A 9,892-nucleotide genomic window follows, 5' to 3' on the forward strand; every position below is an offset into this window, starting at 1 on the left:
AAGAGCGCTAAAGCTGAGATAGGAGTCAGAATGAGTTCCACGGATTCAGGAAACACTGAGATCCCGTCACGGGTAAAAGCAAAACTAGAGGCTTATTCCATGAGCAAATGAAGTCACTGCAGCCATCAGTAGGCCAGGGAAATACAAAGCAGTACATTTTCAAAACTATTTAGAAAGGAAGCGCTTATTGTCCAAGACGGACACAACCGAATGCCTCCGCCTGAGAAGGTCCATTTTCTCACGGGCTACTTTCGTGCGTTCAGAAATCCACAGTTCGCCCTTGTGCGTTGAGGCCCTTTGCGGATGCTCGGGTCACTGAGAAATACCCAAACAGAAAGCACTTACCGTTCAAAGCACGCGTAAGTACTTTTGTTAGAGTACAGACTGTGACGGAAAATGACTGAAGGCACGAATTCTCAGCCGGGTGTCGTTCGTAAACCGTAAAACTCCTCTTGGCAGCACTTTCTCCGCGTGTATGTAGAAGAGTGCACGAGGTGAGTTCGGATTCATGACGACGAAACAAAGAGGGCTGAAAACACTTTGCTCCCGCAAAAAACAGTGTCGCCTGGCCTTGCAAGTAAAGAGTCACGTAAAGCCACTGCAGCCATCAGCGGTCCAGGCAGGGATGTACGAACGTGCACGTTTGCGCAGCTGTTTCGAACGGAGCCACTTGCCGTCCAAAGTCAAGCAATTAATAATCTCCGTTTGAACGAGTCTGGAAGAGTCGATCGGCTAATGAGCGAGTCGCAATCAGCTCAGCGTTTCCCTTGTGCGTCGGGGGGCCTTCGCGCGTGCTCGGGCCACCGAAAAACGCCCTAGGGGAAAGCACCTACTGCACACGTGACACATACAAGTGCTTTCGCTAGGGCACAGTCTGTGACGCTCAAATCAAATTTCATCGCTTCCGTCAATGCCTGTTGCCTGCGAGCCTCTGCCATTTGGCCTTCGCCTCCGACCTCTTCTCAACCGAGGCGCTGTTCTTCTCTTGTCCTTCAGCAGTCGTCCCAAATGTCCACCTGAAACTGTGTAAACGTTTCACATTACAAAGGAATTTGTCAGCGAAACCGACAACTCGTTCAGTCATCCTGCTGGACTACGTTGACATGATTTACCTTCGGACTTTTGTAAAGCAGCGCCACCTACCGGCGAATCCTAGCATGAAGATACAGTACAATGATAGAGAGATGCTCGACAGAGAAAAGGGGAAAACAAATCGGCGCCACTCTCAGGGTAATGTTGTGCGTGTGTGCGTTTTATACTTCCCCTGGTACTGGCGATACTTTAAAGTACCATCACCATAACAACTGATCACACTTACGTATCACGCGCTATTGCGAAGGCACAAAGCGATGCGAGACTCGCATCACGTTGGAATTCGATATGCACCCACTGAGTGTAGAACAAGCTGCCCTTTCCCTTATGCTGCTATGAGACTACGACTTAAAGAGAGAGCCGCGCCCAGGAAGGGTCAAGGCCTCCGCCTGACGTTTCCGAGACGTCCTCGCAGTTGAGGGACAGCGACGAGAATGGGATTCGAACCCACGCGTGCAAAGCACAATGGATTAGCAGTCCATCGCCTTAACCACTCGGCCATCTCGTCGCGAGCGCGTGCCTCTCTGCTGCTTCCTTCGTCCTCTGAGTTTCCTGTGCCTCTATCGAGCGAGCTGCTGCAATGTCCCTTATAATGGCCCTGAAATGTCACGGGCTCAAAAGTGACTTTGTGCCCTCTCTCCTTTCTCATTGTCACGCAGCATTTTTCGTCCCGACGACAATCGGGAGTTAACAGTCCCAACTCTTTCATCTGTGCCCCCGAGGTCTGCTAACGTTTGCGTCCCGGTTCCTGCTGACACATGACAATGCCGCGTATCACGTTTAACAATTTTGAACTAGTTGAAAACATTTCACCTTATCCCATTCAGGTAATTTGATGAGATTATCCTTCAGACTTTGTCAAAACAGGAGAATCTCTTGGCTCCTCTTAAGCAGCGATAACGAGCTGTTAAATAAGGTCGATGCTTTCAGTGAGACAAAGCATCGGCGACAGCATGCTCTCGCTTTTTAAAAGGTGCAGACACCAGCCGGATGGATGAAGTACATTGAAAACCGTATCGCAGTGGAAACGAGCACAGAGAAACGAAGACCGAGCGAACGCATTCGGTTAAAGGCTGAATTCCGCTTGTGGACCCTACCTCAGCTTGGTAGCACTTTCTCCACAATTCAGAGGGAGAGTGCTACGGCTGAGACAGGAGTCAGATTGACTAGCAGGGATTAAAGAAACGCTGAGATCCTTTAGAGGGTAAAACCAAAATCGGAGGCTCGTCGTGCGAGCAAATGAAGTGACTGCAGCCATCGGTTGAAGCGTGTGCCTTCCCAAAACTATTTCGAAAGGGAGCCCTTGTTGTCCAGAGTTGAAACAAATGGAATGCCCGAAAAGGTCCATCAGCTTCGGTCATCAGTGCGTCGGCCCAAAATGCCCGTCACTCCGTCCATCAGCTCACGCGCTGCAATCAAATCAGCGTTTGCCTTGTGCGTCGAGGTCCGCTGCGGATGCTCGGGTCACCGAAGAAACGCCCTAACAAAAAGCGCTTACTGCACAAATGACACATATAAGTGCTTCTGGTAGGGTCCAATGTGTGACGTTCAAATCAAATGTCGTTGCTTCCGTCAACGCCTGTTGTGCACGAGTTTCTGCCATTTGGCCTTCGCCTCCAGTCTCGCTGTTTGATACCGAGGCACTGTCTCTTAAGCATCAGGGACTGTAAGCATGCCCCCCGTTGCCACACGACTGTCAGGCACGTTTTCATCGCTATCGTCGTCAGGTGCGAACCGTTCAAAGCAGAAGCTCCTTCTCTTGTCCTTCAGCAGTCTTCCCAAATGTCCACCTGAAACTGTGTAAACGTTTCACATTACAAAGGAATTTGTCAGCGAAACCGACAACTCGTTCGGTCATCCTGCTGGACTACGTTGACATGATTTACCTTCGGACTTTTGTAAAGCAGCGCCACCTATCCGTAAATCCAAGCGTAAAGATACAGTGCATGATAGAAAGCTACTCGGGCGGGGGAGGGGGCAGCGCCGGTGTGAGTGTAATGTACATGCGTGTGTTTCCTACTTTCTCTGCTACTGGAGATACTTCGGACTACCGCAACGGTAAGAGTTCATCGCACATACACATTGTCACGCTCCATTGCGAAGGCACAAACTCGCTTCACGTCGGAATTCGATCCGCACCCACTACGCGTAAAGCAATTTTGTTATGCAGCTGTAACATCAGAATACTAAGAATTACGCCCGGAAATTACCCGCAATCAGAAGTTGCTTCCTTTGTCCTCCAGCTGTCGCGCGCCTCTATCGAGCGAGCTGCTGCAATGTCCCTTAAATGTCCGGGGCGCAAAAGTCACTTTGTGACCGCTCCCCTTTCTCAAGCTCATTGTCACGCGAGCTTTTCGTCCGTACGACAATCGAGCGCCAACACTCCCAGCTCTTTCAAGTATCCCGCCAAGGTCTGTTAACATTTGTATCCCAGTTCCTGCTCATACATGACAATGCGAGGAAGAATTTTAAACAGCTTGAGAGCGTCTTACCTCATCTCACTTCAGGAAACTGATGAGATTAGCCTTCCACCTTTGTTAAAATAGGAGAATGTCTTAGTTGCGCTTAAACACGAATGAGAATTTAAAGAAAGAAGGAAAAAAAAAAGAAACAACGAGTCAGTGCTTTCAATAAGGACGAAGAGCACGTGGCAAAATGCTCCTGCGTTTTACGGGGTGCTGACGCCGCCCGGAGCAATCAGTTACGTTGAAAACTGTGTCTCGGGCAGTGCGAACGGACAGAAGTTTAGACCGCGTGTACGCGTTCAGTAAGAAGCCGAATTCCATTTCTAAACCCTACCTCAGCTTGGTAGCACTTTCTCCGCATGTGAAAAGAAGAGCGCTAAAGCTGAGATAGGAGTCAGAATGAGTTCCACGGATTCAGGAAACACTGAGATCCCGTCACGGGTAAAAGCAAAACTAGAGGCTTATTCCATGAGCAAATGAAGTCACTGCAGCCATCAGTAGGCCAGGGAAATACAAAGCAGTACATTTTCAAAACTATTTAGAAAGGAAGCGCTTATTGTCCAAGACGGACACAACCGAATGCCTCCGCCTGAGAAGGTCCATTTTCTCACGGGCTACTTTCGTGCGTTCAGAAATCCACAGTTCGCCCTTGTGCGTTGAGGCCCTTTGCGGATGCTCGGGTCACTGAGAAATACCCAAACAGAAAGCACTTACCGTTCAAAGCACGCGTAAGTACTTTTGTTAGAGTACAGACTGTGACGGAAAATGACTGAAGGCACGAATTCTCAGCCGGGTGTCGTTCGTAAACCGTAAAACTCCTCTTGGCAGCACTTTCTCCGCGTGTATGTAGAAGAGTGCACGAGGTGAGTTCGGATTCATGACGACGAAACAAAGAGGGCTGAAAACACTTTGCTCCCGCAAAAAACAGTGTCGCCTGGCCTTGCAAGTAAAGAGTCACGTAAAGCCACTGCAGCCATCAGCGGTCCAGGCAGGGATGTACGAACGTGCACGTTTGCGCAGCTGTTTCGAACGGAGCCACTTGCCGTCCAAAGTCAAGCAATTAATAATCTCCGTTTGAACGAGTCTGGAAGAGTCGATCGGCTAATGAGCGAGTCGCAATCAGCTCAGCGTTTCCCTTGTGCGTCGGGGGGCCTTCGCGCGTGCTCGGGCCACCGAAAAACGCCCTAGGGGAAAGCACCTACTGCACACGTGACACATACAAGTGCTTTCGCTAGGGCACAGTCTGTGACGCTCAAATCAAATTTCATCGCTTCCGTCAATGCCTGTTGCCTGCGAGCCTCTGCCATTTGGCCTTCGCCTCCGACCTCTTCTCAACCGAGGCGCTGTTCTTCTCTTGTCCTTCAGCAGTCGTCCCAAATGTCCACCTGAAACTGTGTAAACGTTTCACATTACAAAGGAATTTGTCAGCGAAACCGACAACTCGTTCAGTCATCCTGCTGGACTACGTTGACATGATTTACCTTCGGACTTTTGTAAAGCAGCGCCACCTACCGGCGAATCCTAGCATGAAGATACAGTACAATGATAGAGAGATGCTCGACAGAGAAAAGGGGAAAACAAATCGGCGCCACTCTCAGGGTAATGTTGTGCGTGTGTGCGTTTTATACTTCCCCTGGTACTGGCGATACTTTAAAGTACCATCACCATAACAACTGATCACACTTACGTATCACGCGCTATTGCGAAGGCACAAAGCGATGCGAGACTCGCATCACGTTGGAATTCGATATGCACCCACTGAGTGTAGAACAAGCTGCCCTTTCCCTTATGCTGCTATGAGACTACGACTTAAAGAGAGAGCCGCGCCCAGGAAGGGTCAAGGCCTCCGCCTGACGTTTCCGAGACGTCCTCGCAGTTGAGGGACAGCGACGAGAATGGGATTCGAACCCACGCGTGCAAAGCACAATGGATTAGCAGTCCATCGCCTTAACCACTCGGCCATCTCGTCGCGAGCGCGTGCCTCTCTGCTGCTTCCTTCGTCCTCTGAGTTTCCTGTGCCTCTATCGAGCGAGCTGCTGCAATGTCCCTTATAATGGCCCTGAAATGTCACGGGCTCAAAAGTGACTTTGTGCCCTCTCTCCTTTCTCATTGTCACGCAGCATTTTTCGTCCCGACGACAATCGGGAGTTAACAGTCCCAACTCTTTCATCTGTGCCCCCGAGGTCTGCTAACGTTTGCGTCCCGGTTCCTGCTGACACATGACAATGCCGCGTATCACGTTTAACAATTTTGAACTAGTTGAAAACATTTCACCTTATCCCATTCAGGTAATTTGATGAGATTATCCTTCAGACTTTGTCAAAACAGGAGAATCTCTTGGCTCCTCTTAAGCAGCGATAACGAGCTGTTAAATAAGGTCGATGCTTTCAGTGAGACAAAGCATCGGCGACAGCATGCTCTCGCTTTTTAAAAGGTGCAGACACCAGCCGGATGGATGAAGTACATTGAAAACCGTATCGCAGTGGAAACGAGCACAGAGAAACGAAGACCGAGCGAACGCATTCGGTTAAAGGCTGAATTCCGCTTGTGGACCCTACCTCAGCTTGGTAGCACTTTCTCCACAATTCAGAGGGAGAGTGCTACGGCTGAGACAGGAGTCAGATTGACTAGCAGGGATTAAAGAAACGCTGAGATCCTTTAGAGGGTAAAACCAAAATCGGAGGCTCGTCGTGCGAGCAAATGAAGTGACTGCAGCCATCGGTTGAAGCGTGTGCCTTCCCAAAACTATTTCGAAAGGGAGCCCTTGTTGTCCAGAGTTGAAACAAATGGAATGCCCGAAAAGGTCCATCAGCTTCGGTCATCAGTGCGTCGGCCCAAAATGCCCGTCACTCCGTCCATCAGCTCACGCGCTGCAATCAAATCAGCGTTTGCCTTGTGCGTCGAGGTCCGCTGCGGATGCTCGGGTCACCGAAGAAACGCCCTAACAAAAAGCGCTTACTGCACAAATGGCACATATAAGTGCTTCTGGTAGGGTCCAATGTGTGACGTTCAAATCAAATGTCGTTGCTTCCGTCAACGCCTGTTGTGCACGAGTTTCTGCCATTTGGCCTTCGCCTCCAGTCTCGCTGTTTGATACCGAGGCACTGTCTCTTAAGCATCAGGGACTGTAAGCATGCCCCCCGTTGCCACACGACTGTCAGGCACGTTTTCATCGCTATCGTCGTCAGGTGCGAACCGTTCAAAGCAGAAGCTCCTTCTCTTGTCCTTCAGCAGTCTTCCCAAATGTCCACCTGAAACTGTGTAAACGTTTCACATTACAAAGGAATTTGTCAGCGAAACCGACAACTCGTTCAGTCATCCTGCTGGACTACGTTGACATGATTTACCTTCGGACTTTTGTAAAGCAGCGCCACCTATCCGTAAATCCAAGCGTAAAGATACAGTGCGTGATAGAAAGCTACTCGGGCGGGGGAGGGGGCAGCGCCGGTGTGAGTGTAATGTACATGCGTGTGTTTCCTACTTTCTCTGCTACTGGAGATACTTCGGACTACCGCAACGGTAAGAGTTCATCGCACATACACATTGTCACGCTCCATTGCGAAGGCACAAACTCGCTTCACGTCGGAATTCGATCCGCACCCACTACGCGTAAAGCAATTTTGTTATGCAGCTGTAACATCAGAATACTAAGAATTACGCCCGGAAATTACCCGCAATCAGAAGTTGCTTCCCTTGTCCTCCAGCTGTCGCGCGCCTCTATCGAGCGAGCTGCTGCAATGTCCCTTAAATGTCCGGGGCGCAAAAGTCACTTTGTGACCGCTCCCCTTTCTCAAGCTCATTGTCACGCGAGCTTTTCGTCCGTACGACAATCGAGCGCCAACACTCCCAGCTCTTTCAAGTATCCCGCCAAGGTCTGTCAACATTTGTATCCCAGTTCCTGCTCATACATGACAATGCGAGGAAGAATTTTAAACAGCTTGAGAGCGTCTTACCTCATCTCACTTCAGGAAACTGATGAGATTAGCCTTCCACCTTTGTTAAAATAGGAGAATGTCTTAGTTGCGCTTAAACACGAATGAGAATTTAAAGAAAGAAGGAAAAAAAAAAGAAACAACGAGTCAGTGCTTTCAATAAGGACGAAGAGCACGTGGCAAAATGCTCCTGCGTTTTACGGGGTGCTGACGCCGCCCGGAGCAATCAGTTACGTTGAAAACTGTGTCTCGGGCAGTGCGAACGGACAGAAGTTTAGACCGCGTGTACGCGTTCAGTAAGAAGCCGAATTCCATTTCTAAACCCTACCTCAGCTTGGTAGCACTTTCTCCGCATGTGAAAAGAAGAGCGCTAAAGCTGAGATAGGAGTCAGAATGAGTTCCACGGATTCAGGAAACACTGAGATCCCGTCACGGGTAAAAGCAAAACTAGAGGCTTATTCCATGAGCAAATGAAGTCACTGCAGCCATCAGTAGGCCAGGGAAATACAAAGCAGTACATTTTCAAAACTATTTAGAAAGGAAGCGCTTATTGTCCAAGACGGACACAACCGAATGCCTCCGCCTGAGAAGGTCCATTTTCTCACGGGCTACTTTCGTGCGTTCAGAAATCCACAGTTCGCCCTTGTGCGTTGAGGCCCTTTGCGGATGCTCGGGTCACTGAGAAATACCCAAACAGAAAGCACTTACCGTTCAAAGCACGCGTAAGTACTTTTGTTAGAGTACAGACTGTGACGGAAAATGACTGAAGGCACGAATTCTCAGCCGGGTGTCGTTCGTAAACCGTAAAACTCCTCTTGGCAGCACTTTCTCCGCGTGTATGTAGAAGAGTGCACGAGGTGAGTTCGGATTCATGACGACGAAACAAAGAGGGCTGAAAACACTTTGCTCCCGCAAAAAACAGTGTCGCCTGGCCTTGCAAGTAAAGAGTCACGTAAAGCCACTGCAGCCATCAGCGGTCCAGGCAGGGATGTACGAACGTGCACGTTTGCGCAGCTGTTTCGAACGGAGCCACTTGCCGTCCAAAGTCAAGCAATTAATAATCTCCGTTTGAACGAGTCTGGAAGAGTCGATCGGCTAATGAGCGAGTCGCAATCAGCTCAGCGTTTCCCTTGTGCGTCGGGGGGCCTTCGCGCGTGCTCGGGCCACCGAAAAACGCCCTAGGGGAAAGCACCTACTGCACACGTGACACATACAAGTGCTTTCGCTAGGGCACAGTCTGTGACGCTCAAATCAAATTTCATCGCTTCCGTCAATGCCTGTTGCCTGCGAGCCTCTGCCATTTGGCCTTCGCCTCCGACCTCTTCTCAACCGAGGCGCTGTTCTTCTCTTGTCCTTCAGCAGTCGTCCCAAATGTCCACCTGAAACTGTGTAAACGTTTCACATTACAAAGGAATTTGTCAGCGAAACCGACAACTCGTTCAGTCATCCTGCTGGACTACGTTGACATGATTTACCTTCGGACTTTTGTAAAGCAGCGCCACCTACCGGCGAATCCTAGCATGAAGATACAGTACAATGATAGAGAGATGCTCGACAGAGAAAAGGGGAAAACAAATCGGCGCCACTCTCAGGGTAATGTTGTGCGTGTGTGCGTTTTATACTTCCCCTGGTACTGGCGATACTTTAAAGTACCATCACCATAACAACTGATCACACTTACGTATCACGCGCTATTGCGAAGGCACAAAGCGATGCGAGACTCGCATCACGTTGGAATTCGATATGCACCCACTGAGTGTAGAACAAGCTGCCCTTTCCCTTATGCTGCTATGAGACTACGACTTAAAGAGAGAGCCGCGCCCAGGAAGGGTCAAGGCCTCCGCCTGACGTTTCCGAGACGTCCTCGCAGTTGAGGGACAGCGACGAGAATGGGATTCGAACCCACGCGTGCAAAGCACAATGGATTAGCAGTCCATCGCCTTAACCACTCGGCCATCTCGTCGCGAGCGCGTGCCTCTCTGCTGCTTCCTTCGTCCTCTGAGTTTCCTGTGCCTCTATCGAGCGAGCTGCTGCAATGTCCCTTATAATGGCCCTGAAATGTCACGGGCTCAAAAGTGACTTTGTGCCCTCTCTCCTTTCTCATTGTCACGCAGCATTTTTCGTCCCGACGACAATCGGGAGTTAACAGTCCCAACTCTTTCATCTGTGCCCCCGAGGTCTGCTAACGTTTGCGTCCCGGTTCCTGCTGACACATGACAATGCCGCGTATCACGTTTAACAATTTTGAACTAGTTGAAAACATTTCACCTTATCCCATTCAAGTAATCTGATGAGATTATCCTTCAGACTTTGTCAAAACAGGAGAATCTCTTGGCTCCTCTTAAGCAGCGATAACGAGCTGTTAAATAAGGTCGATGCTTTCAGTGAGACAAAGCATCGGCG

General features: G+C 49.8%; 3 non-coding genes across 3 annotated transcripts; all 3 read right to left on the reverse strand.

Moving 5' to 3' along the window:
- Positions 1–1,518: 1,518 nt before the first annotated feature.
- Positions 1,519–1,600, reverse strand: trnas-gcu (transfer RNA serine (anticodon GCU)). Its single transcript has one exon. It is a non-coding gene; the product is annotated as a tRNA-Ser (tRNA).
- Positions 1,601–5,444: 3,844 nt separating this feature from the next.
- trnas-gcu (transfer RNA serine (anticodon GCU)) lies at positions 5,445–5,526 on the reverse strand. The gene has a single exon. It is a non-coding gene; the product is annotated as a tRNA-Ser (tRNA).
- Positions 5,527–9,370: 3,844 nt separating this feature from the next.
- trnas-gcu (transfer RNA serine (anticodon GCU)) lies at positions 9,371–9,452 on the reverse strand. The gene has a single exon. It is a non-coding gene; the product is annotated as a tRNA-Ser (tRNA).
- Positions 9,453–9,892: the final 440 nt, after the last annotated feature.

The sequence above is a fragment of the Scleropages formosus genome, chromosome 7, assembly GCF_900964775.1.
Source record: "Scleropages formosus chromosome 7, fSclFor1.1, whole genome shotgun sequence".
Lineage (NCBI taxonomy): Eukaryota > Metazoa > Chordata > Actinopteri > Osteoglossiformes > Osteoglossidae > Scleropages > Scleropages formosus.